Consider the following 22128-nt stretch of genomic DNA (forward strand, 5'->3'; position numbering starts at 1 on the left):
AGGTCTGGTGCGTTTTTATCTTGCTCCTTCATCTGCTGTGTGTTTTTTCTGTCTTCTCATTTTGCATATCTTACTGTGTTTGGGGTCTCCTTTTTGCAGGCTGCAGGTTCATAGTTCCCGTTGTTTTTGATGTCTGTCTCCAGTGGCTAAGGCTGTTTCAGTGGGTTGTGTAGGCTTCCTGGTGGAGGGGACTAGTGCCTGTGTTGTGGTGGATGAGGCTGGATCTTGTCTCTCTAGTGGGAAGGTCCACATCTGGTGGTGTATTTTGGGGTGTCTGTGGACGTATTATGATTTTAGGCAGCCTCTCTGCTAATGGGTGGGGTTGTGTTACTGTCTTGCTAGTTGTTTGGCATAGGGTGTCCAGCAGTGTAGCTTGCTCGTCTTTGAGTGGAGGTGGGTCTTAGCATTGAGATGGAGATCTCTGGGAGATTTTCGCTGTTTGATATTATGTGGAGCTGAGAGGTCTCTTTTCGACCAGTGTCCTCAAGTTGGCTCTCCCACTTCAGAGGCACAGCACTGACTGCTGGCTGCAGCACCAAGAGCCTTTCATCCACACAGCTCAGAATAAAAGGGAGAAAAAGTAGGAATAAAGAAAGAAAGAGGATAAAAAATAAAATAAATTAAGGTAAAATAAAATAAAGTTACTAAAATAATTATTAAGAAAAATATTTTTTTAAAGTAAAAAAAAAACACAAACAACAACAAAAAAGAATAGAAAAAACGGACGGATAGAACACTAGGACAAATGGTGAAAGCAAAGCTATACAGACAAAATCTCACACATACACACTCACAAAAAGAGGAAAAGGGGAAAAAATAATATATCTTGCTCTCAAAGTCCACCTCCTCAATTTGGGATGATTCATTGTCTATTCAGGTATTCCACAGATGCAGGGTACAAGTTGATTGTGAAGCTTTAATCTGCTGCTTCTGAGGCTGCTGGGAGAGATTTCCCTTTCTCTTCTTTGGTCGCACAGCTCCCGGGTTTCAGCTTTGGATTTTGTCCTGCTTCTGCGTGTAGGTCGCCGGATGGCGTCTGTTTTTTGATCAGACAGGACGGGGTTAAAGGAGCCTCTGACTCGGGGGCTCTAGCTCACTGCGGCCGGGATGAGGGAGGGGTACGGAGTGCGGGGCAAGCCTGCAGCGGCAGAGGCTGGCGTGACATTATACCAGCCTGAGGCGCACCGTGCGTTCTCATGGGGAAGTTGTCCCTGGATCATGGGACCCTGGCAGTGGCGGGCTGCACGGGCTCACGGGAGCAGAGGTATGGAGAGTGACCTGTGCTCGCACACAGGCTTCTTGGTGGTGGCAGCAGCAGCCTTAGCGTCTCATGCCCGTCTGTGTGGTCCACGCTGTTAGCCGCAGCTCGTGCCCCTCTCTGGAGTTCCTTTAAGCAGTGCTCTTAATCCCCTCTCCACGCACACCAGGAAACAAAGAGGGAAGAGAAAGTCTCTTGCTTCTTCGGCAGGTCCACACTTTCCCCCGCACTCCCTCCCGGCTAGCCGTGGTGCACTAACCCCTTCAGGCTGTGTTCACGCTGCCAACCCAGGTCATCTCCCTGTGCTCTGACCGAAGCCCAAGCCTCAGCTCCCAGCCACGCCCGCCCCGGCGGGTGAGCTGACAAGCCTCTCGGGCTGGTGAGTGCCAGTTCACACTGGTCCTCTGTGCGGGAATCTCTCCACTTTGCCCTCCGCACCCCTGTGGCTGCGCTCTCCTCCATGGCTCCAAATCTTTCCCCCTCCGCCACCCGCAGTCTCTACCCACGAAGGGGCTCCTAGTGTGTGGAAACCTTTCCTCCTTCACGGCTCCCTCTGAGTGATGCAGGTCTCATCCCTATTCTTTTGTCTCTGTTTATTCTTTTTTTCTTTTGCCCTATCCAGGTACGTGGGGAGTTTCTTGCCGTTTGGGAGGTCTGAGGTCTTCTGCCAGCGTTCAGTAGGTGTTCTATAGGAGTTGTTCCACGTGTAGATATATTTCTGATGTATCTGTGGGGAGGAAGGTGATCTCCGCATCTTAGTCTTCCGCCATCTTCCCCCTCGCCCTTCTACCGTTTTTTTTTTCAGGTATATGATGTTGACATCACTAATATTCAGGGAAATAGAACAAAACCACAGTGAGTTATCATTCCTGTTGGAATGGCTTTCATCAAAAAGATAAAAGATAACAAGGGTTGTTATCTCTTATAGGTTGTTGGAGAAAAGGGAACACTTATGCACTGTTGATGGGAATGTAAATTGATTCAGCCACTATGGAAAACAATATGGAGGTTTCCCAAAAATTTAAAATAGATTTACCAAATGATTCAGCAATCTCTCTTCTGGGTGTACACCAAATGGAAATGAAGTCATTATCTTGAAGAGATATCCACATTCCCATGTTCATTGAAATATTATTCATAGTGGCTAAGAAATGGAAACCACCTAAGTGTCCATGGAGGGATGAATGGATAAAGAAAGTGTGGTATAAATATAATAGAAAATTGTATTTCTTGTTTTATATTGTATTCAGCCTTAAAAAAGAAAGAAATCTTGTTATTGGAAACAACAAGGGTGAACCAGAAATCTAAAGTTTATAGAATTACCCCAGGGATTCTACATCAGGTGGTCTGACCCCCATGCTTTAAGAAACGCTGCTTCAGGCCATTACCCACACACATGCACGTGCACAGACACACACTTTTTATTTATTTATTTATTTATTTATTTATTTATTTATTTATTTATGCTCAGGTAACTGAATCTTGATAAAGGAAAATCATCTACATCTCAACAGGATAAGGGCAGAAGAAGGAGCCCTTTATATCCCCAAGGACATACAAGAAGTACACTGAAGTACAATGTCTGTGCTTGGCACCCTTCAAACACAGACATGGTACTGGGACTGAAGTTTCTGATGACATGCTCTGCTTAGAAGAAAAAAAATATATTTTTGGTTGATTTGATAAATTCATACTTTCCTATGTAATAAGAAAATGTTCTACATTACTTTATGTCAGGTATTTTTAACTGTAATTCACTCCTATTACATATGTTTTTTAAAAAATGCTTGTACTCAGATCCCACCCTTGGAAATTCTCGCAGGAAGATCTTCTATGCATTCTGGAAATTTGTATTTAAAAAGCTCTCTATAAGTAATTTACCTTTGGGCTACCAATTTGGGACAGTTAAAAGGTCCTTATTCATTGCTTTTTATTTCCCATCCTTTTCAGCCTCCTCCACTTATCTTGAATCTAGGAATGAAGAGGTTCCATCTATATTTATATAGGATTCATAAAAATGAGAACAGAATAAATACCATTTTACGGATAAAGTGAAAAGAAAGAGTAGGAAGAATATCTGATGTTGCATTCAGGCTCAGCTGTGTTCTGTAGGGAGTATGGCTAGCTATTTGTTTCTAATTGTACATGAGTTTTGGTATTGAGCTGGGCCAGTTAAGTGTTTATCACATAGTAGAAACTCAATAAATATGGCTGGGTTATCTGACAAATTTCTCCAACAAACATGAAAAAGATATCAAACATCCATTTGCTAACATCTCATGACTATTCTTTAAGTCATAGCCATTTGCAGGTTGGAAGCCTGATGTCTGCGCATTTTATAAGTTGGATTCATCGCAGAAGGTCACACATGAAGAAAAGTGTTGTTTTTATTTCCGAATTTCCCATTAATTTCTTACTTCTCCGAATTACCTGAAAAACTAATCTATTATATTTAAGATTTCCATGCTGAATAAAGCCTGTAGCTGAGAAAGGTGACTTGAATACTTAAAGACACCTTATTTACAGAAGAACGTTTGAGAGAAAAAGAGAGAGAGAAAAAAATATTTTCCTCCTGTATTTTAGGATGTTTCAGAGTAATTCTTCCTGGAAGAAAGGCATGGCTAGAGAATATTCTGGAGTACTTTCTTGAATTATGAGTCTGTGACTAACTGTTGCACTTAGAATCATACCACATAACCCTTGCTTGAATCCAGAGTGCAGTGTTATTTCTACTCTGCTTACTATTTTCCTAATGACTTATTTCCATAATCAACTTGTCTCCACAAAGGAGGGGTTTCAAATGCTGCAAGTTTCTTTAGAAATTTGTTTTTCACATTTTCACGTTCTATGTATCAATTATGTACTCATGTCTCTCACGCACATCTACCACCTGGATTCCGGATTTCTGTCCTTTTACCTAAACCCTCTACTCGAATTGTTAGGTTTCCCAATTCCTTGATTACTCAGAAGTAGTGATTCATTAGCCAAAGCTGAATATATGAATGCTGATTTGTGCTTACCCATGTGGTTCACAGGAGTGGTTTAGAGCCCCCAAAAGTTTTCCAAGACTAACTTTGATAGTAAATCTATTAGTGATACCCTGCTAAACATTCCCCAAGTTTTCTCTTAAGGCTATTTTGAAAGAATCTAATATCTGCCTTCTGTCACAAGTTGGTGGAGGAATGTTCTCCAAGTGTGACTCTTTTTGTGACTAGAGTATTTGATTACACTAACCAATAAAGTTGTTGGCCATAAAATTACTACAGTGGAGAATGCGAAGATGGCAGAGTCATAGCGAGCTTGGTACTGGTAGGAAATTTAATACCATATTTACATTGTTCTTGCAAATAAGAAATGACCAAATAATTTTCCCTCCCTCCCTCATATTTTTTCCTTTGTCTGCATTTTCTTCTCTTTCGCTTCTATATCATTGTCCTCAAGTTTTTACTTCTTAGAGGACCACAAGATTCACCTCTATTCCTATAGATCATATGAAGTCAGGGTCAATTTCTAACTAGATTTATGAGCAGTTTCTCAGCAAGAAGAGATCAAGAGAAGCCCCTTCCCAGCACAGAGAAATCTCATAGTCGCAAAAAGTCATCATTTTCAAAGATGGCTTTGCCTTGTAGACTCGAATAAAAGCTTTCAGCTACAATGGATACCTAAGGAAGATTACCAAGTACGTTACAAGTAAGAGTTCTTCTTCACCTACTGAAGATACTAAATGAACATAAACATAAAACACTGAAGAATCAATGGATGACACTGACATTTGATAAAATTATTCAAAGTGAATCTTTTTCTTATCCAAAGAAAGTTTTGCCTGCTCTGTTGCCCCAAGCTTCAGACACAGGAAGCAAAGCTGAAACTGGAAATGCTTCATACTTATATGGCTCTGATTTTTGATTTCCCATAATTCTCCTTCAGCCAAAGGAGCCGTCCCAAATGTGATAGCTGCTGTCCAGTGGATATGTTCAACTCAAGGCTTTATGGTAGCAAATGTGTAAATAAATTTTTCTTAAAACCAACCAACCAACCAAAAAACTGCCCACCTAACTACCCACCCAACCTTGTGTACAACCTAGAATAGCATAATAACTTTGGAGCTAAATATTTGGTAAGCATGTTTTCATCCCATTGTTCTCTTATGACACTGAAAACCTTCTGAACTGGGTTTATTTGAGGTTTTAGGTGAGGTCATCATCTTGAGCATATTCTAGTATAATTTTTCAGTCATTTCAATGATAAAAATAATTAGGCAAAAGAACTAATATTTTATATATTCCTGGGCTTGTAGTACACTGCTCTTCTTCACAACCCCATGAGTTTGGTTTTATTCAAGGTTCTGTTATCCTCACTTTACACAAGAGGAAACTGGAATTCAGAAAGTTCAATGATGTGTTCATGGTCTCAAAGCTGGAGAATGGCAGAACTGGATTTGTAATCTGGGTGTGTTTGATGCTGAAGCCTTTCTATCTGCCTCCCACTAACCAGAGTCGATTCGAATTGCATTATATAGAACTGTGTGCTCCATGAAGGACTATTATCTATCTTGATCACCACTGTGTCCCCAAAATAAAGCACAGCATTGGGCTCATATTAAGTCCTGGATAAATGTCACATGAATGAAAAGACAAGATGTTATTTTCAAATTAAAATAAAGAATTCTTAATCATGGCAATGAGATCCTTAGAAAATCTTTTGTTCAAATCTGAAAACAGCACTATTTGCTTTGTTTGTTTTTTTGACACTCAAGAGAGATTTTATGAATGTGTTGATTATGAGCCCAGAAACAATTTCCTGAGGTTGAGGAGTGGGCTGCCAATGCCGTTTGCTTAGGATCTACTGATAGGATGAAGCAATGACATCATGCAGCAATTTCACGTCCCCAGCTCTCTCGGTGTCATTCATTCAACTGTGTCTCTTAGAATTTTAGAGATATCAGTTATAGAGTATTTTTCAGTACCATTCTTCATAAATGTCAAAAATGATTTGATGTTCTGCCTTAAAGGAAGAGATGAGTAATCTACGCAAAATTGCACAGTCCAGAGTTAGAAGGCCAGTGAAGAAGGAAGTAAAGGGAAGGGAAAGAGACTTGCTCATCTGACAAAGATTTCCTCCTTGATCAAACTCTAATCAGACCCCACTGAACCCTCTACTCAACTAGGCTCTGACTTTTGGTTTCCCGTGTTTGTCTCTGCATTGTCCAATTTTAGCAAGAAACCTGCTAATTCAGTTAAACCAGAACCCCTCTACCCCCCTCCCCACCCCTCAACCTCGATGTCTGATCACCTTCAATACCTGATCTGGTTCCTCATCTTCAACCACTTCCCAGTCTGATCTCTCTGGACTGCCTTCAGCAAGAAACCTGTTAGGTTGGTTTAGCCTGAAACCAGCCCCCTCTCCCCTTACCCTTGATATTTCTTCTTAGTAATTTTCCATCCACAAATTCCCTCCTGCTCCTTGGCTAAAAATTCCCACTTTTCCTTGTATTCGAAGTTGAGCCCAATCTCTCTACACTATTACAAAACCCGTACTACGACATTGTGGTAGCTCCCCCTGAATAAAGTTGGCCTTACCATCTTTAAAAAGTGTCATGAATAATTTTTAAAACACATCTCAGTTCTCAGTTTTCCTTGTCTGTTTTCAAATTTTGTTTTCATAATTTAAAATATCAAGAGAAACTTTCCTTTGTTATCTGAGTGCTATGCTACACACTCGTTGGTCCTAACATCAATCTTAAAGTTTAATTCATCTTTACAATTTTATAGCTACACAAACTCCTACTAGAATCTCTGCTCCACTAGGTCCACACAACATTTTATAATTATGGGATTTAGCTGCATATATATATATGTTGATTGTAGGCTTGTTTGTTTTGTCTTTGCTTCCAGTTTGAAAGGTTTGCTAGATCTACAAGCTCTTTGAAATCTATATCTCAAATCCTGGTGTAGAGCTTTATGAAGCATGAGGACATTCAGTAAATTCCTGTGGACTAAAAACATGGTTTGGTGTTGCAACCAGCACAGTTTTTGTTGTTGGGAAGTCTGATAATTGGAGGATTGAATTTGGAGTCCGGTTTAAGCCCAGATTTTGAAGACATGGCAGTAACTTCTCATTTACAGAGACAAAACCCATAAAGAAGAATCCTTGAGAAGTTAATCAAGCTCAATCTTCTTTCAAGAATAATGAGGATCTCTTCTTTTTTCAATGAGATCTAAGAGTTTAATAAGAATTTTAATTCCCTTGAGTTAAAGAATGAAGGAGGTACATTTCTTCATCACAGCTATATGAATCACTGAGGAAGAAGAATCCCATTATGTGCTGTAGCCATCAAACTTGCTGACTGATCAAATCCTTGTCTCCTGGACAATATATTATGATTTATTCCCTGACAATTTCAACACCAATGGCTACTGGGGAAATTACGTGTATTCTTTGGGCCACTGTACTGACTGTGGATATGGTAACATCCTCTTACTTGTGGGCTGTGGCCTGGACTATGGCTATAGAGGTTACCAACCACTTGGCTATAAAAGATATTGGGCAATAAGAACCTGTTGATTAATCTGCTTATCTGAGACCTTGGCACTTCTGGGACATTTTGCTCTTTTGTTTCCTGCCTGATTCCACCTTTCTTTGAGCCCAAAGATGATGCTTGACCAAATCCAGTTTCTCTATACACTGGATCAGTTTCACTTCAAGATGTATCATGTTTAGATGATAAGTCTTTGAACTTTTCCACAAGTTCATCATTTAGGCTGTGATTCTTATTTGAAATATGTTCTGCTCTAATACATTTGAAAGTGGTTTTTCATCTTGAGGGCACTTCTGTTTTTGCCTCAAAAATTTATCTGAGTTGACAAAGAACCTGTGGTCTGAATATCTCTTTTTTGGTTTAAATATGTTTATGGTGGTCATATTTTCAGTTATGTTGTACAATAAAAATAGCATTTTAAATCCAATAAAATGAAGATTTATTTTTATAGATTACCAAATGGTGTTAGCTCTAATATCTGGGCTAATTCAAATGGGATTGGTGATGTCCAGGTTAATTTGATTTGATTATTAACATGTAAAGTTCAGTAATGAAGTCAAACCAATTTACTTTGGATCCTAAATAATACAGAATGACTGTTTATGTTGAAGTATACATTATGTATGGCTATGAACATACATTTCTCTATCCTACTATATTCTCTTTAATTTTATCTCCTCTCTAGAACCATATTCCTCAATGTGTGGTTTCTGGACCAGCAACATCAGTATCAACTAGGAACATTTTAAAACTGCAAATTCTCAAGCCTTTTATCTCCTCCCGCCAAGACCTAAAGAGTCAGCAGTATGTGTTTTAACAAGTCATCCAGGAGATTCTGATGTATGTTATATCTGTGAAATACTGCTGTAGAACATTTAGTGTATTTGTTCATCAAATTAATATAGAATAGTTTTAGTTAACTGTTTGTAAGATTAATTAGATTTGGAACGACAAAAGAAAATAATGATCTTAACATACATTTATACTGCACCTTATGATTTCACTGTATATTTATCTACATTATCTTATTAGAGCTTCACAAAACCTCACAAATTAGGAATAGTAGTGCCTCTTCTTTACAATTTTGAAACTGAGGCAGAGAATGTGGTGTTATTATCAAAGGTCAGGCAAACAATATATAAATTTAGACCAAAATTTATATTTGCTACTATTGTGGTCCTTTCATTATATTACATGTTAACCAAATCATACTCTAATAAGTGATAAAAACAGAAATAAAAGCAAGTCCATGTGAGGCTTAAATACATTCTTGGATATTTTATGTACTTTTTGGAATAATAAAGAAATACATTAGTTCATTTTGGCCTTTATACCTTAAAGGCCAACACTTTGTTCTTCTACCTAATATTAAATATAGCTCCAATAGGATCCTTTATACCATTTGAACCCTGATAGATTCATCTTGATCAATCCAGAATTAGATAGAAATTCAAATATATTCTTTTCATTAATCTTTCCAAAATATACATCAAGCTCCATGCCATATTCTGTTACACTTTTCTAAACAATGAGGTATTTTAAAGAACTAAGTAAACATTGGAAAAGTTATTATTGTTTTATTAAATTCATACTTTGATACAATAATCTAGCTTTTTCTTATTTAAATCATCTCAGTGGGCATTTTTCTGGCAATATTGATCATATCCTAAGGAACAGTTAAGTGAAAGCCAGTTGGTTTAATAATTTAAATATACGTAAGATGTAAAGCATTTTCACAAATGCTTTAAGTTTTGTTGAAAGGCTAATGCTACATTTCTGATGTGTTCTTCTCATTCTCAGTGCAAGCGGGTAGTCAATCATGCAAAGTCATGTTTCTTGAGGGTAGGTTATTGAGAGAAACATGAGGGAAACTACATTTGTAATTTATCTCACGTGGTTGACCCTGTAGAATGCTGCATTCTTCTAATTATTTTCTCATGTCTGGTAGATCTTGGTTAGCATCAAGGCTATTTAATAAACTTAGAGCCTAAATGTGGTTCATTATTTCATGACAAAGGAAAAACAGTGAAAACACTGAAACTTCATTAAAAAGTTAGTTGAAGATAGTGGCCATCCTCAAAAACTGATTACTCATAAACATAAAAATATATTTCCTCATCATTGATAAATATCAAGTGATCACTGAACACAAAGTAATTGCAATTAAATTGTGGACTAGATTCTCAATGAAAATAAAGGTTTCTAGATCTCATGAGATATGATTAACAGAAGATTTGCCTTAGTTTTTGAAAACATCTATAATGGGTTCAATCATGTATCAAAAAATTCTTGGCAGAACAATCTTTGGTATCTTTAGCCACACAGTTTAGACAACATTAATAATCACTTTTGTGTGGCCAGAAGGTGTCTGCAATCTCACAGGCAATATTAGGTTATATAGTAAGAATATTCCTCGTTGTTTGGAAGCCTGAGTTTTGAAGGTTAAATTGGGAACCTGCTTTTACCAAAAACGTTGATGACTCTTCAGTAGCTTCCCCATTATAGGGGCTAAACTAATTCAAGGAACACTGGGCAGTCAGTCATCCTCAAACAATTTTAAAGAGTAATGAAAATGCCTAAGAACAAGTGGGTATTTTTTGCCATACTCTTTAGTGGGGGTGTATAAAATGCTTGGACAGATAGAGCAAGTCATTCCCAGGAAATGTTACCTTTGCCACTCAACACTCAACTCTTAACAAAATGTCCTGTGGCTTCTTCAGTGAGGACATCTACCCAGCTTCCTACTGGGGCAGTTGTGGCTACCCCCTGGGCTGCAGTATTGACTGTGGATATGGCAGCAGCTACTCCCCAGTGGGCTATGGCTTTGGATGTAGATATGGCACCTCCCAGCCACTTGACTACAGAAGATATTGGACATTCGACCTCTATTAATCAACTTCTAACCACAAGAACTGTACAATGTGTCCTCAGGAACCAAACTTGAAGCAATGTTGTACTAACAGCTTTCCAGAGGATAAAACATGGTCTTCAGATTCTCTATGTGTTAAACTGTGCAAAGTAGAGTGAACATAAACTTTGTGGATTGAACTTTATTTGAAGTCTTAATTTTTCTTGATAGATTACTGTACCTTAAAATTTTAAATTCCCAGTATGTTTGATTTTCATGTTTCTCCCTAAATTCTAGTTCAGTTTTTTCCATTAATTTCCCAATTCTAATAAATATACTTAGCCTATAAACGTGATTTTCAATTTCGTTGTGTTCTCTTGATTCATTCTTTGTGGATATCTTTTCCTCCTGCATTTTGCAGTGAGGGTAATACTTTGCTATTCTAAGCATTCTATCTATTAAAGGGATATTGATTTAAGAAAAAAGTAGACAGTGGGTGGTGAATGTTCATGGATTCTTCTTTCATTCCCTTATTCATATTATAATCTTGAATAAGAAATCTGGAGATTAAATTTAGCCCTAACCTCTCTAATCTCCATTGTGTTAAGTGTCACTATAAAAGGTTTTTAGCTTTTTAAGAATACTTTCCAGTTTCCTGTTGTCTTCATTCTGGCTCAGTGCTGACAATGCCAACTAGAAGAAATAGTGTACAATCTTAAATTTGTACACAGTGTGAAATCTTAAAATTTATATCCCTTATATGTCCATCATTTTCTGTTTTCAGTTTGATTTTTGTTTATATGGCTAATTTCTTGAATCTGTGGTATGAGTTTAATGGTTAAAAAAAGAACAAAGATGTGAATTAAAATAAATCCCAATGATGTTACAGTGGTATTTGCCTCACACAGCAAGCTACAGAAAGGTTATTCTCTTGAGTATTCTCAGTGGACTGCATGAAGGAAGATGAGAAATACATTTTAAATTCCTTTAAATATAAAAGGTCAAGAAAGGTGAATTTTGTTACAGTAAGTTTTATTTCACATTCTGGTTTATTCCTGAACCACCGAACTTGACATAAAAATGGACACATAAGAGACATGGCAGAAGATTCACTGCATTAGATCAAACTTGACCAAAATTACAGTTCCCTGAATAATATTCACATCCCCCTGGGTCCATAACTTTGTGCATTCATGGTCTTACATTGAATTAGCTGTCAATGCTAAATAATTTTTTTAAGTGTTACTATTATTATTAAATATCACTTTAAGAACACTTCCATAATTAACATTATAATGAGTTTCTAATGTCTATTTCTTTTTTTTTTTCCGCGCAGGCTCAGCGGCCATGGCTTACGGGCCCAGCCGCTCAGCGGCATGTGGGATCTTCCCGGACTGGGGCACGAACCTGTGTCCCCTGCATTGGCAGGCGGACTCTCAACCACTGCGCCACCAGGGAAGCCCTGAAAGTATGTTTATTACACTGACAGTTAATTTATATATTGACTGGTTTTCTAAGCTAGAAATATATATTTTTTCATCTTACTAAAAAAAATTGCTTCATTTTCTTCTGGCTTACAATTTTGCTTTTGAAATATCTAATATCATTCTGATCTCTAGTCCTTTGTATGAATGCTTTTTTCTCCCCTCTGTGAAATCTTTTAGGATTCTCTTCATAGGTACCGGCTTGGAAATACTTTTTAAGTTAAATTTTACTACCAGGTTAGATCATGCGGAACAGATTTCTGTGACTTTTCTTCTAGAATATCACATTTATTAATATACTTGTGTTCTCTTTTAAATACTGTGCATGTGATACTCTATCTTTTTTAAAAAAATTCTATTTCTTTGTTAGAAGATTCTTGCCACTACTTATGACCCATAACACAACCCAACTAAAGGAGAAAAACAAAAAGCAAAAAACAGTACAGTGTGAGAAGAGCAGGTAATAAAATGGCAGCGACTCCTCCTGTAAACTGACTGGTTGGTTGATCTAAACATTGTTTTGTCAGTCAATAAAATGGTGAAGCCAACACTCAGGGCAACATGACACAAAAGTTAAACACTACTTCATAGGAAGGGAGCAGCAATATTTTTCACTGACTGTTGACAAGAGGCAGGATTGGGCAAGAGAGCAAAGAAATGTTAGCGGTAGCTTGGAGGAAAATCACATTCAGACACTTGCCAAAATGTTGTTTCTTGTAATCCTACTAATCCTGACTTTAAGGCTTCTCTAATCCCTGCAATCCTTTATGTAGCTTTAACCTTCCTTTAACAGTCCATACTCAAATGTGCCTGTGTTTCTACCATTACTATATCATTTTTTTAGTGAACATTATGTTAAGCAGTACCATTGGCTCTAATTTTGCCTTGAAAGGAAAATGGCTTTCCTTTTTACTGAATTTATTGATATATGTATAGTTATTTCTATTTACTTTCTAAACTTGTACTTGTGATAGCACAACTGTTTACTTTGTGTTTGCACAGCAATTCAGAGTATTTTATTGATTGTACCAGCAATTTGGTGACTCTCTATGAATGTATCAGCACATTGTACTTCTCACCATAATATAAGAAAAATAGAAAAGTAGAATTCTGGATTTCGAATGGAATTTCTGTAGGTTTCAAGGTCCAGTCTAGAAACCTATTGAGTAGATAAGATTTGTTTATGTTGCTTTACTGTTAACTGTGACAAATCAAAGTGTAGAATAGGTTTCATTTTCAAAAACTCTTTTTGAGCAGGGCCTTGGGATTTCTACTTGAGCTGTTCATCAATTCAGGCACCAGCAACTGTTAAGTTTAATATGATTCCTATTGAGCAGAGGTATTCATTGAAACACCTGTACATCCAGAAAAGTAAGTGAAGCCATTTATTATTGTTACAGAGTCCAAGTTCATACTGCTCACCATATGACAGGCCAATAAATCCAGAGACTAGTTGTAGGGGAAAGGAATAGACACTTTATTCAGAAAGCCAGCAGACTATGAAGATGGTGGACTAGTGTCCCAAAGAACTATTTTAACCGAGTTAGAATTCAGACTTCTTTTATACTGAAAGGGGAGGAGGTATGGTTGTTGCAGACTTCTTGGTGTCAGAATCCTTTGTTCTTGCATCTGTCCACATAGGTCAGGTCATGATGTTCCTGTAAATCTCCAACAAGACAAATGTTATTCTCTGTTCTGCAACTTTTTATCTCTATATGAATGGAAAAGTGTTATACCTTTAAAGGTCAGAGACTTGAGAATGGGCTATCCTGTAAATTTCAGGCTGTAGGCAACATTCTTAACTTGTAGCAAAAGCAATAGAATACAAAGGTTAAAGTAAAAGAAACAGATCCAATATGGAGTCAGAATAGTTCTTCCCTATTACATTACCTGGATGCTTTTTGAGAGAAATAACCACGGCTTCAGGTCAACAGTGTTGGTTAACGCTGGCAGTTATCTTGGCTGGGGTCTGTCAATATCTCTAACAGTTGTGGGCAATTGCTACATTTGGACACATCCTGTTGGTCATTCAGCTTACTGGTGGGAGTGCAGGGTGTGTCAGCATCCAGAAACCCTGTGTTGGGAAGGCAGCATTCTAAACAAGGGAATTTGTTCAGAAACTCCCAGTTTCTGGGAAGGTTCATCTAGTCAAAAGTTTTGAGAGGGGATATGAGATCTTATTAGAGGGCAAGGAAATTTCAGTATGCTGTATGTGAACAGAATCAAACAGTCTAGTTTCAGAGCTTTACCTCTGGGGTCAAAAAATTAAAGATGTTCTCTTCCTAGTATAGTTTACAGACTGAGATGGGTACAGCGAAGTTGCAACTTGACCTCAAAGAATATTGTGTCTTTAAATGTGTAGCAAGTTTGTCCTCATGTAAAAAGAAAACTGGTTAATGAGGTTTATTATTATTATTATTTTTTGCAGTACATGGGCCTCTCACTGTTGCAGCCTCTCCCGTTGCGGAGCACAGGCTCCGGACATGTAGACTCAGTGGCCATGGCTCATGGGCCCAGCTGCTCTGCCGCATGTGGGATCCTCCCAGACAGGGGCACGAACCCGTGTCCCCTGCATCGGCAGGTGGACTCTCAACCACTGTGCCACCAGGGAAGCCCTATTATTATTTTTTATATACATTTTTAGAATAATGAGTTAGGGGATTTACTTGCAGTATCCCACCCACCGCTAGGTAGATGTATTAATAAACAGACTTACAGACCATGGAAACCGCAATGGTCCAACTTTGGTTACATGCTCCGGGATATCAGAGGGCACGCTTAGTTTCAATATGACTTATTACAACAATTGCTCTTCTGACTGGTTATCCCCCTGCCCCCGGGTTTTTCTGGACTTTGTGACTCTAGATATGGTGTCTTTGAGACCTGAGTCATTGCTGGGGCTCTGGGGCTCTGGTTATGGCTGCAAAGTTTCCAATGACTTGGATATAACTGTGGATGTGTCTTTGCTGTTGGTTAGGCCTATACGCAAGCCCCAGTTTACTGTAGAAGATAATGGTCATCTGGACTCTCCCACGTTTTAACTGGGGACTTCTACACCTTGATCACTATGACCTGTCATCTTATCTGCCTGCTCACTTCACACCTAGCTGCCAGTTCCTATATTATTTTTTGGTAACTAATTTTCCTGTTCTTTCTTGTACTTGGGAATCCAAATGCAAGTGCTGAACTGACTTTTAAATTCAAAGTGAATTGACTGCAATGAATTTTACCTGAAGTTCCTCAGATACTCTCTATTTAAAAGTCCATTTGCCTCTTAATGGAACGCTATGCTTGAGTGTTGCAGCTTAGAGTTCACTGTCATTCAAGCTGGGGGCCACTTTGCTATGCGGATTATTCTAAGTATTCTTTTCCTGGAGTAGCAATTGTTGGCCCCTCTTTCTGATTTTTTGTGTCTATTTTGTTGTATTGTTGCTATGCATTTTTTTCATTCTGTATTCAATTTGGATTCTGGATTTATGTCTGTACCCTGGATCCCAGAATAATTTATCTTCCAGTTTTGCCTCTTTCTTTCCTGAATTTGACCTCTGTTTCACTTGTTCATGATTTTGAATTTTCAGAGGTTCACATTTGGGCAGATGTTTCTGCTATTCTGAAAAGCTGATCAGATCTATGTCTAGATTTTGGCCTGTTTTTTTAGGATTGTGATTCTCTGAAGGTCCTTTCCATTTGATCACTGTTAAATCACTAAGGTATTTTGACCTGTATGGTCCCCAAAAGAGGAGCATTCCTGTGTCCTGAAATAATGTAACACACCTCCTTTGGATCCAGGGCTCAAATATTACCTAGGAAATTCTCCAGAGGATGGAACACATTTGTTGTTTATACTAGAATATTTCTAATATTCAGTTAATATCAATGATAAAAGATTGAAGTCCTTAATTATTAGACTTCTGTTATTTTTAAAAATCATTTTATGTGTTGAGTACCTAGAGAAATGAATGAATAACACATACGTACTGCTCCTAAAATGTAGCACCAAGTGGGCTATGGTTAGCAGCCTGATAATTGATCATTTCAGACTGTTTTTTTCTGATTTGGTCCTGAATGTTTATAGATTATATAATTGATTAAGGGAAGAACCTTACTCTTCCCTGTGTGCATTTAGAAGGCGTGATCATATTTTTTATATAAAGGTCTTTTAATTATTCTTGTTAATTTTGGGGGGCATAGGGATAATATTTCTAAAGGTTATGGCATTCATGTGATATTAATTAATCTTCATGAGAAAAGCACAATACACGTAACACTCTTTATACTACCATATTTAATTTTTCAAGATATTGATATGGGTTATTTCATGGAAATAAAAGAACATATCAGTATATAAGAGGGTAGAATTCATCCTGGCTGAAAGATGCAGTATGTTTTCATTAGAAACATGTTGTCCTGCACACATAAGTATATATTCTGTTTTAAGAGGAAAAGTAACAGAAAAAGAAAGAAAATGTCCAGGTACGTAGAGAATAACATTAACATTTGCCTTGGCTTCAGCTTCTGGAAATCTGAACAGGCTAATGTCCATTCTCTGAAATTTTCATTATTTCTGATCCTATGATGGTTCCACTCCTGTGGTGATTATCAGTTATCTAGACAAGGCATGTTGTTAAGATTTGTAGTTATTGTCTGAATATTCCCTTCAAATACAGGCAAACTGTCCAGATGTAAACTGAACTGCTCATGTTTTTGTAGATTGAAGTGCTAATTGAGGTATTCATGATCATAAGAGAAACATGCTGCAGTAATTAGCAATGATTGTGAAAGCTGTTGATTTTTGGATCAAAATTATTAGGAATTGATAAGCATTTAAATAGAGCATTAATAACCAATCCAAATATTATGGGAGTATATGCTATCTAGATCAGTGTTTATCAGTCTTTAATGTGGACCTGTGATATTGTGATTTATAATAAGAAATATGTATTTGATCTTTGTTCCTGTTTCTGCCAGAGTTCCTAAAACCCTAAATTTTTCTAAATGATGAGAGCAACAAAAGTGTCTTTTGTTATGTTAATGAGGTTATATTTGAACGTCACCTAAGGTTGGGTGCTGGTTGCCAGGGAAGCCAATCCTGTGATTAGAGGGCTGGGACTTTCACTCCCATCCCCCTGATCTCCAGGGGTGGGAGAGGGTATGGAGATTGAATCAGTAGCCAATTACCAATGATTTAATTAATTTGCTTATGTCCTGAAGCCTCCATGAAAACTGAAAGGACAGGATTTGGAGAGTTTCCACATTGGTGAACACATGGAGATTTGGGGAAAGTGGTGTATTCCAAGAGAACATGGAAGCTCTGTGCTTTTTCCCTATACCTTTCCTTATGCATTCCTCCATCTGGCTGCTCCTGAGTTATATTCTTTTGTAATAGACTGGTGCTCTAGTAAGTAAAATGTTTCTCTGAGTTCTGTGAGCTTCTCTAGTAAATTAAATGAACCCAAGTAGGTGGTTGTTGGAACCTCTAATTTATAGTCAGTTGCTGAGCTTGTGATTGGTGTCTGAAGTGGGGAGGGGGTGTCTTGCAGGACTGACCCCTTAACCTGTGGGATCTGACACTATCTCTAGTTAGATAGTGTCTGAATTGAGTTAAATTGTAGGACACCTGGTTGACATTTGAGAATTGCTTGGTGGTGTTGGGGGGTATTCACTGCCACCCACCCCCACCATTGGAATTGGGTGCAGAACCAAGGCCCAAATCACATAAGTTTTGTTAAAAATCAGATTCCAATTCAGTGGGTCTGGATTGGGACCTGAATTTCCTCTTTTCTAGTGTTGACTAAAAGAAAAGCTGCACAAAGTAAGAGCAGTGAGTTAAGTTTTATTCAGTCTTACTGAAATTTTAAACAAGATGGTCAGTGAAGCTTTCCCTGATAAGATGGCATTCAAGAAAATCTTAAAGGAAGAGAACATGTGACTCCTGTTTATGTAGGGAAAACATCTGAGGCCAAGTGAACAGCGAATGCAGAGGCTGGACTCTGCTTAGTGTATCAAAGAGAAAAGAGTTGGAATTTGGTTACAGAGGAGTGAAGTTGGTGGGTGGGTAGTAGGAAGTGAGGTCAGAGAACCTACAATAAGGGTTTTAGCTTTTATTCTAAGATGGGAGTCCACAGCAGGGTTTGGAGCAGACTAGCGGCAAAACCTGACATATTTTAACCGGATCTCTCTGGCTGCTATGTTGATAATATTCTGCTCAGGGGTAGGGACAGGCAAAACTGGGATCAGGAAGGCCAGTCAGAAGGCTACTGGCTATTGCAATTGGCTTTTGGTGATAGCAATGGAAATGAGGATATAGTTCAAAGGTAGAATTTACCAATTTTGCTGAATGATTGGATGCTGAAGTGTAAATGAGGTGTTAAGGATGATTCCAAAGTTTACGCTGAGTGACAGGAAAGATAGGGCAGTCTTAAATTGAGGTAAAGTAAACTGCAAGATGAGTGGTCTGTGGGGCAAAATCAAGAGGTATAGTTTGGACTTTTTATGTTTGAGATGGTCATCAGATATTCAAGTAGAGACGTTGATGAAACAGTTGGGAAAGATGTCCAGGAAGAGGTCTGGGTCAGAGTTTTAAGTTTGATAGTTTCCAGAAACTACCAAAAATAGACAAGTATTTAAAACCATGAGACAGGATTAGACCATGAAGGAAATAAATGCAGGCAGAAAAGGGAAGAGGTTCAAAGAGAGAATTCCAGGTGCTCTATGTCAAAATCCTGCTTCAGCCTAACTATATCACAATTCTCCCTATTTTCTACCCTCATATAATTTTTCTTTCCCCCTGGAATATTTTCCATGATTCTTTGTCTTATGGTATCTTACTTATCCTTTTGAAGCTTCTCAGAACCCTCTAGCTTAACCTAGAACCCATCTCTATGTTCTCCTTGTCATATTACCTTGGATTTTCCAACTTACATGTTTATTACATGTATGATCCTTGAGGATAGGGGTTATTTTTCATTTTCATGATTTAACACATGTAAACTTTTCAATTAATATTTATTGCACAATCGAATGGATGCTTTAGTTCATGTAATGCATATGCTTATCAGACGGTAGTAGTGGGAGACCAGAACAAAGGTTTTGATTATATGATCCAGCATGTTATTGCAATATTAACTATTTGAAAGAATATGGTCTTGTGTTACTGTAGAAAGAGCCCTATATTTTGAAAAAGGAAATTTTAGTAATAATTTGCCCCTCTATTCACTATTTGCTTGGCCATCTGAAAATAGTTTAATGTCTCCAAACGTTAGTTTTCTTTTCTGTAAATGGAATTCATAGTTTTTAATCACTATATAAGATCATCCTCCTGCTGGAAATCAGAACACATGCTGCTTCATAGAGTTGGGGTGAAATCAGGGAATTAGCTTCTCTTTTGTATTTGAAATACACAAAGATTATCTTTAAATTTTCTCCCTAGGTCTGGTCTGCCTGCACATACAGCAGGCATTTGCCTTCAGGAGTGAAAACTCTGGTGGCTTCCTGCTCTTCTATGAGGCTCACTTCTCTCTTGAATTTGGTTCACAAGGTCTTCCTGCATCTACTGCTCTTTGTTAACCCCATGGAGGAGTATGATTTTCATTTGTTAAAGCTTTTCTGGTTGTTATGGGAGGGAAGATCTTTCTTAATGGTTTCTTTTTTTTAGTTTATTAAAAAAATTTTTTATTGGAGTATAGTTGCTTTACAATATTGTGTTAGTTTCTACTGTACATCAAAGTGAATCAGCTATACATATACATATATCCCCTCTTTTTTGGATTTCCTTCTCATTTAATTCACCACAGAGTACTGAGTAGAGTTCCCTGAGCTATACGGTACGTTCTCATTAGTTATCTATTTTATACATAGTATCAATAGTGTATATATGTAAATCCCAATCTCTCAGTTCATCCCACTCCCCCTTTTCCCCCTTGGTATCCATACATATGTTCTCTATGTCTGTGTGTCTATTTCTGCTTTGTAAATAAGATTGTCTATACCAATTTTTTCAGATTCCACACATATGTGTTAATATACGATATTTGTTTTTCTCTTTCTGACTTACTTCACTCTGTATGACTTAATCTTTTATATGACAACTGGAAATAAAACTCTCCTCATAGAGTTCTTTATTCACACTCTACCTGCAAATCAACTTAGGAGTTTTGGGGTTTCTGAACTTTCTGATTGTGGCTCTTTTCACTTTTCTATATTTCCTGGTGCAATTGAATTATCTGCTGGGGAAAACTCAGAACTTTGGAGAAATACTGAGTGTAAAAGAGCACCTGGTCCAATTAACGATTCTTGTCTATGATTCTCTCAATAATGTGGAGGTCTTAGGCATGATTCTTACTTGGGGAGTTGAGTGTAATGTATTCCATCACCATGGCTTGGCATCCAATCCAGGTTAATCACCTTTGATCTGCATGTTGACATTTCTAAAGGGAAAAAATATGGATTAATTATTTCTATTCTTCTGTTTCTCTTACAAATAGTTATGCAAGTATATCTTCTATTGATGGCTTATTTCTGTCATATTTATGAAAAGGAAAAACTATGTAAACACTAATAGAACAAGATAAAGCTATTCAAAACATGCCACATGCCTTCCTAAAAAATGTTTTCAATTTTCAGAAACATTAGTAGGTAGCATATTAAGCCATTTTGTAAGTGAAAAACTCAGGGAAAATAAATTTATTTCATTTCTTATTTCCCACAATGGCTTTAAAATCCTGGGGAAAATATTTTATCTTTCAAAATTAAATATATAAAGCATTAAATTAAAAACTACTTTATTCATATTAACAGTCACTTATTTATATATGTTTCAACCCCAGAATTTTCTAAATGCATCCTATTTGTATTCCATGATTGTTAAACTAAAACTAATATTCAAGATCAACTGTTAACATTTCTATGTAATATTAACTTACATTTTGCCTCAGATAAAATATAGCAAAACTAATAACTATTTAATAACTTCTAAAAGTTTCACAGTCCCAAAGGTACCTATTAACATTCTCTGTCCTTAATTCTATGTATAATCAAATAGTACTGTTTTAGTTGTTTTTTCAATATTATATTTGTTTTACTTCTGAAGTGCCATAGGCCATAAAGATGTGTTACTCTTCTCTCTCTCTCTCTCTCTCTGTGAATGTGTATTTGGTTTTAATATATGGAATAATAACCATAGCTAACACTCAATAATATAATAATAATTACTATTTCCAGACATTGTTCTCAATGCTGTACATATAGTAACTCACTTAACCCTTAACACTTACTTACAGATGAAGCAATTTGAGAGACAGAGAGATTACGCTTGTCCAAATTTACACAAATGGTAAATAACAAAGCTTGGATTTGAACCTAAACAGGCAGACCCTCAAGTCAGTGATAATAGGACACTCGTAGAATTTATTATCTAAGCCAGAATACCCCTGAGAATAAAGGGTGGCAATATTAATAATTATACTAATGAATTAAGTACATGGTCCCACTAGCTTTATCTTGTGACTGAACTGTGATTATATGGTTGCTTAGTTAAAAAACACATTTAAAATGCATTATACTTATGATTATGTTATTTCTTCATTTGGGTATGGCAGTGTTTGTGCCAATCGCCAAAAGATGAGTGATGTTTCATAGTGGAAAAAGAGAAACAGAATGAAGGGCAGGAATTTGAAGAATACATTGGAAAATGTTAAACATTTTTTATCAGCTTTACCATAGGAATGAATTTTGAATAATAGAAATACATAAAACAATTACATGAAGGATGGATAAATTATCAAAATATGATTAACAATTAACAAGTTAGATGAGATATTACAAACAGAAAAACATAAATTATTTGTTTTTAAGGCATAATTTTTGATACAAGTGTTGAAAATTTTACTTATTAATTAACTCTATAGATTTGATGGCACATGTGACCTAATCACAATTGTACTTTTTTTTTTTACATATACATATATCTATTCTTTTTCAGATTATTTTTCCATATAGGTTA

The sequence above is a fragment of the Monodon monoceros genome, unplaced genomic scaffold (genome assembly GCF_005190385.1).
Source record: "Monodon monoceros isolate NGI ecotype Baffin Bay Population unplaced genomic scaffold, NGI_Narwhal_1 Super_Scaffold_11, whole genome shotgun sequence".
NCBI lineage: Eukaryota > Metazoa > Chordata > Mammalia > Artiodactyla > Monodontidae > Monodon > Monodon monoceros.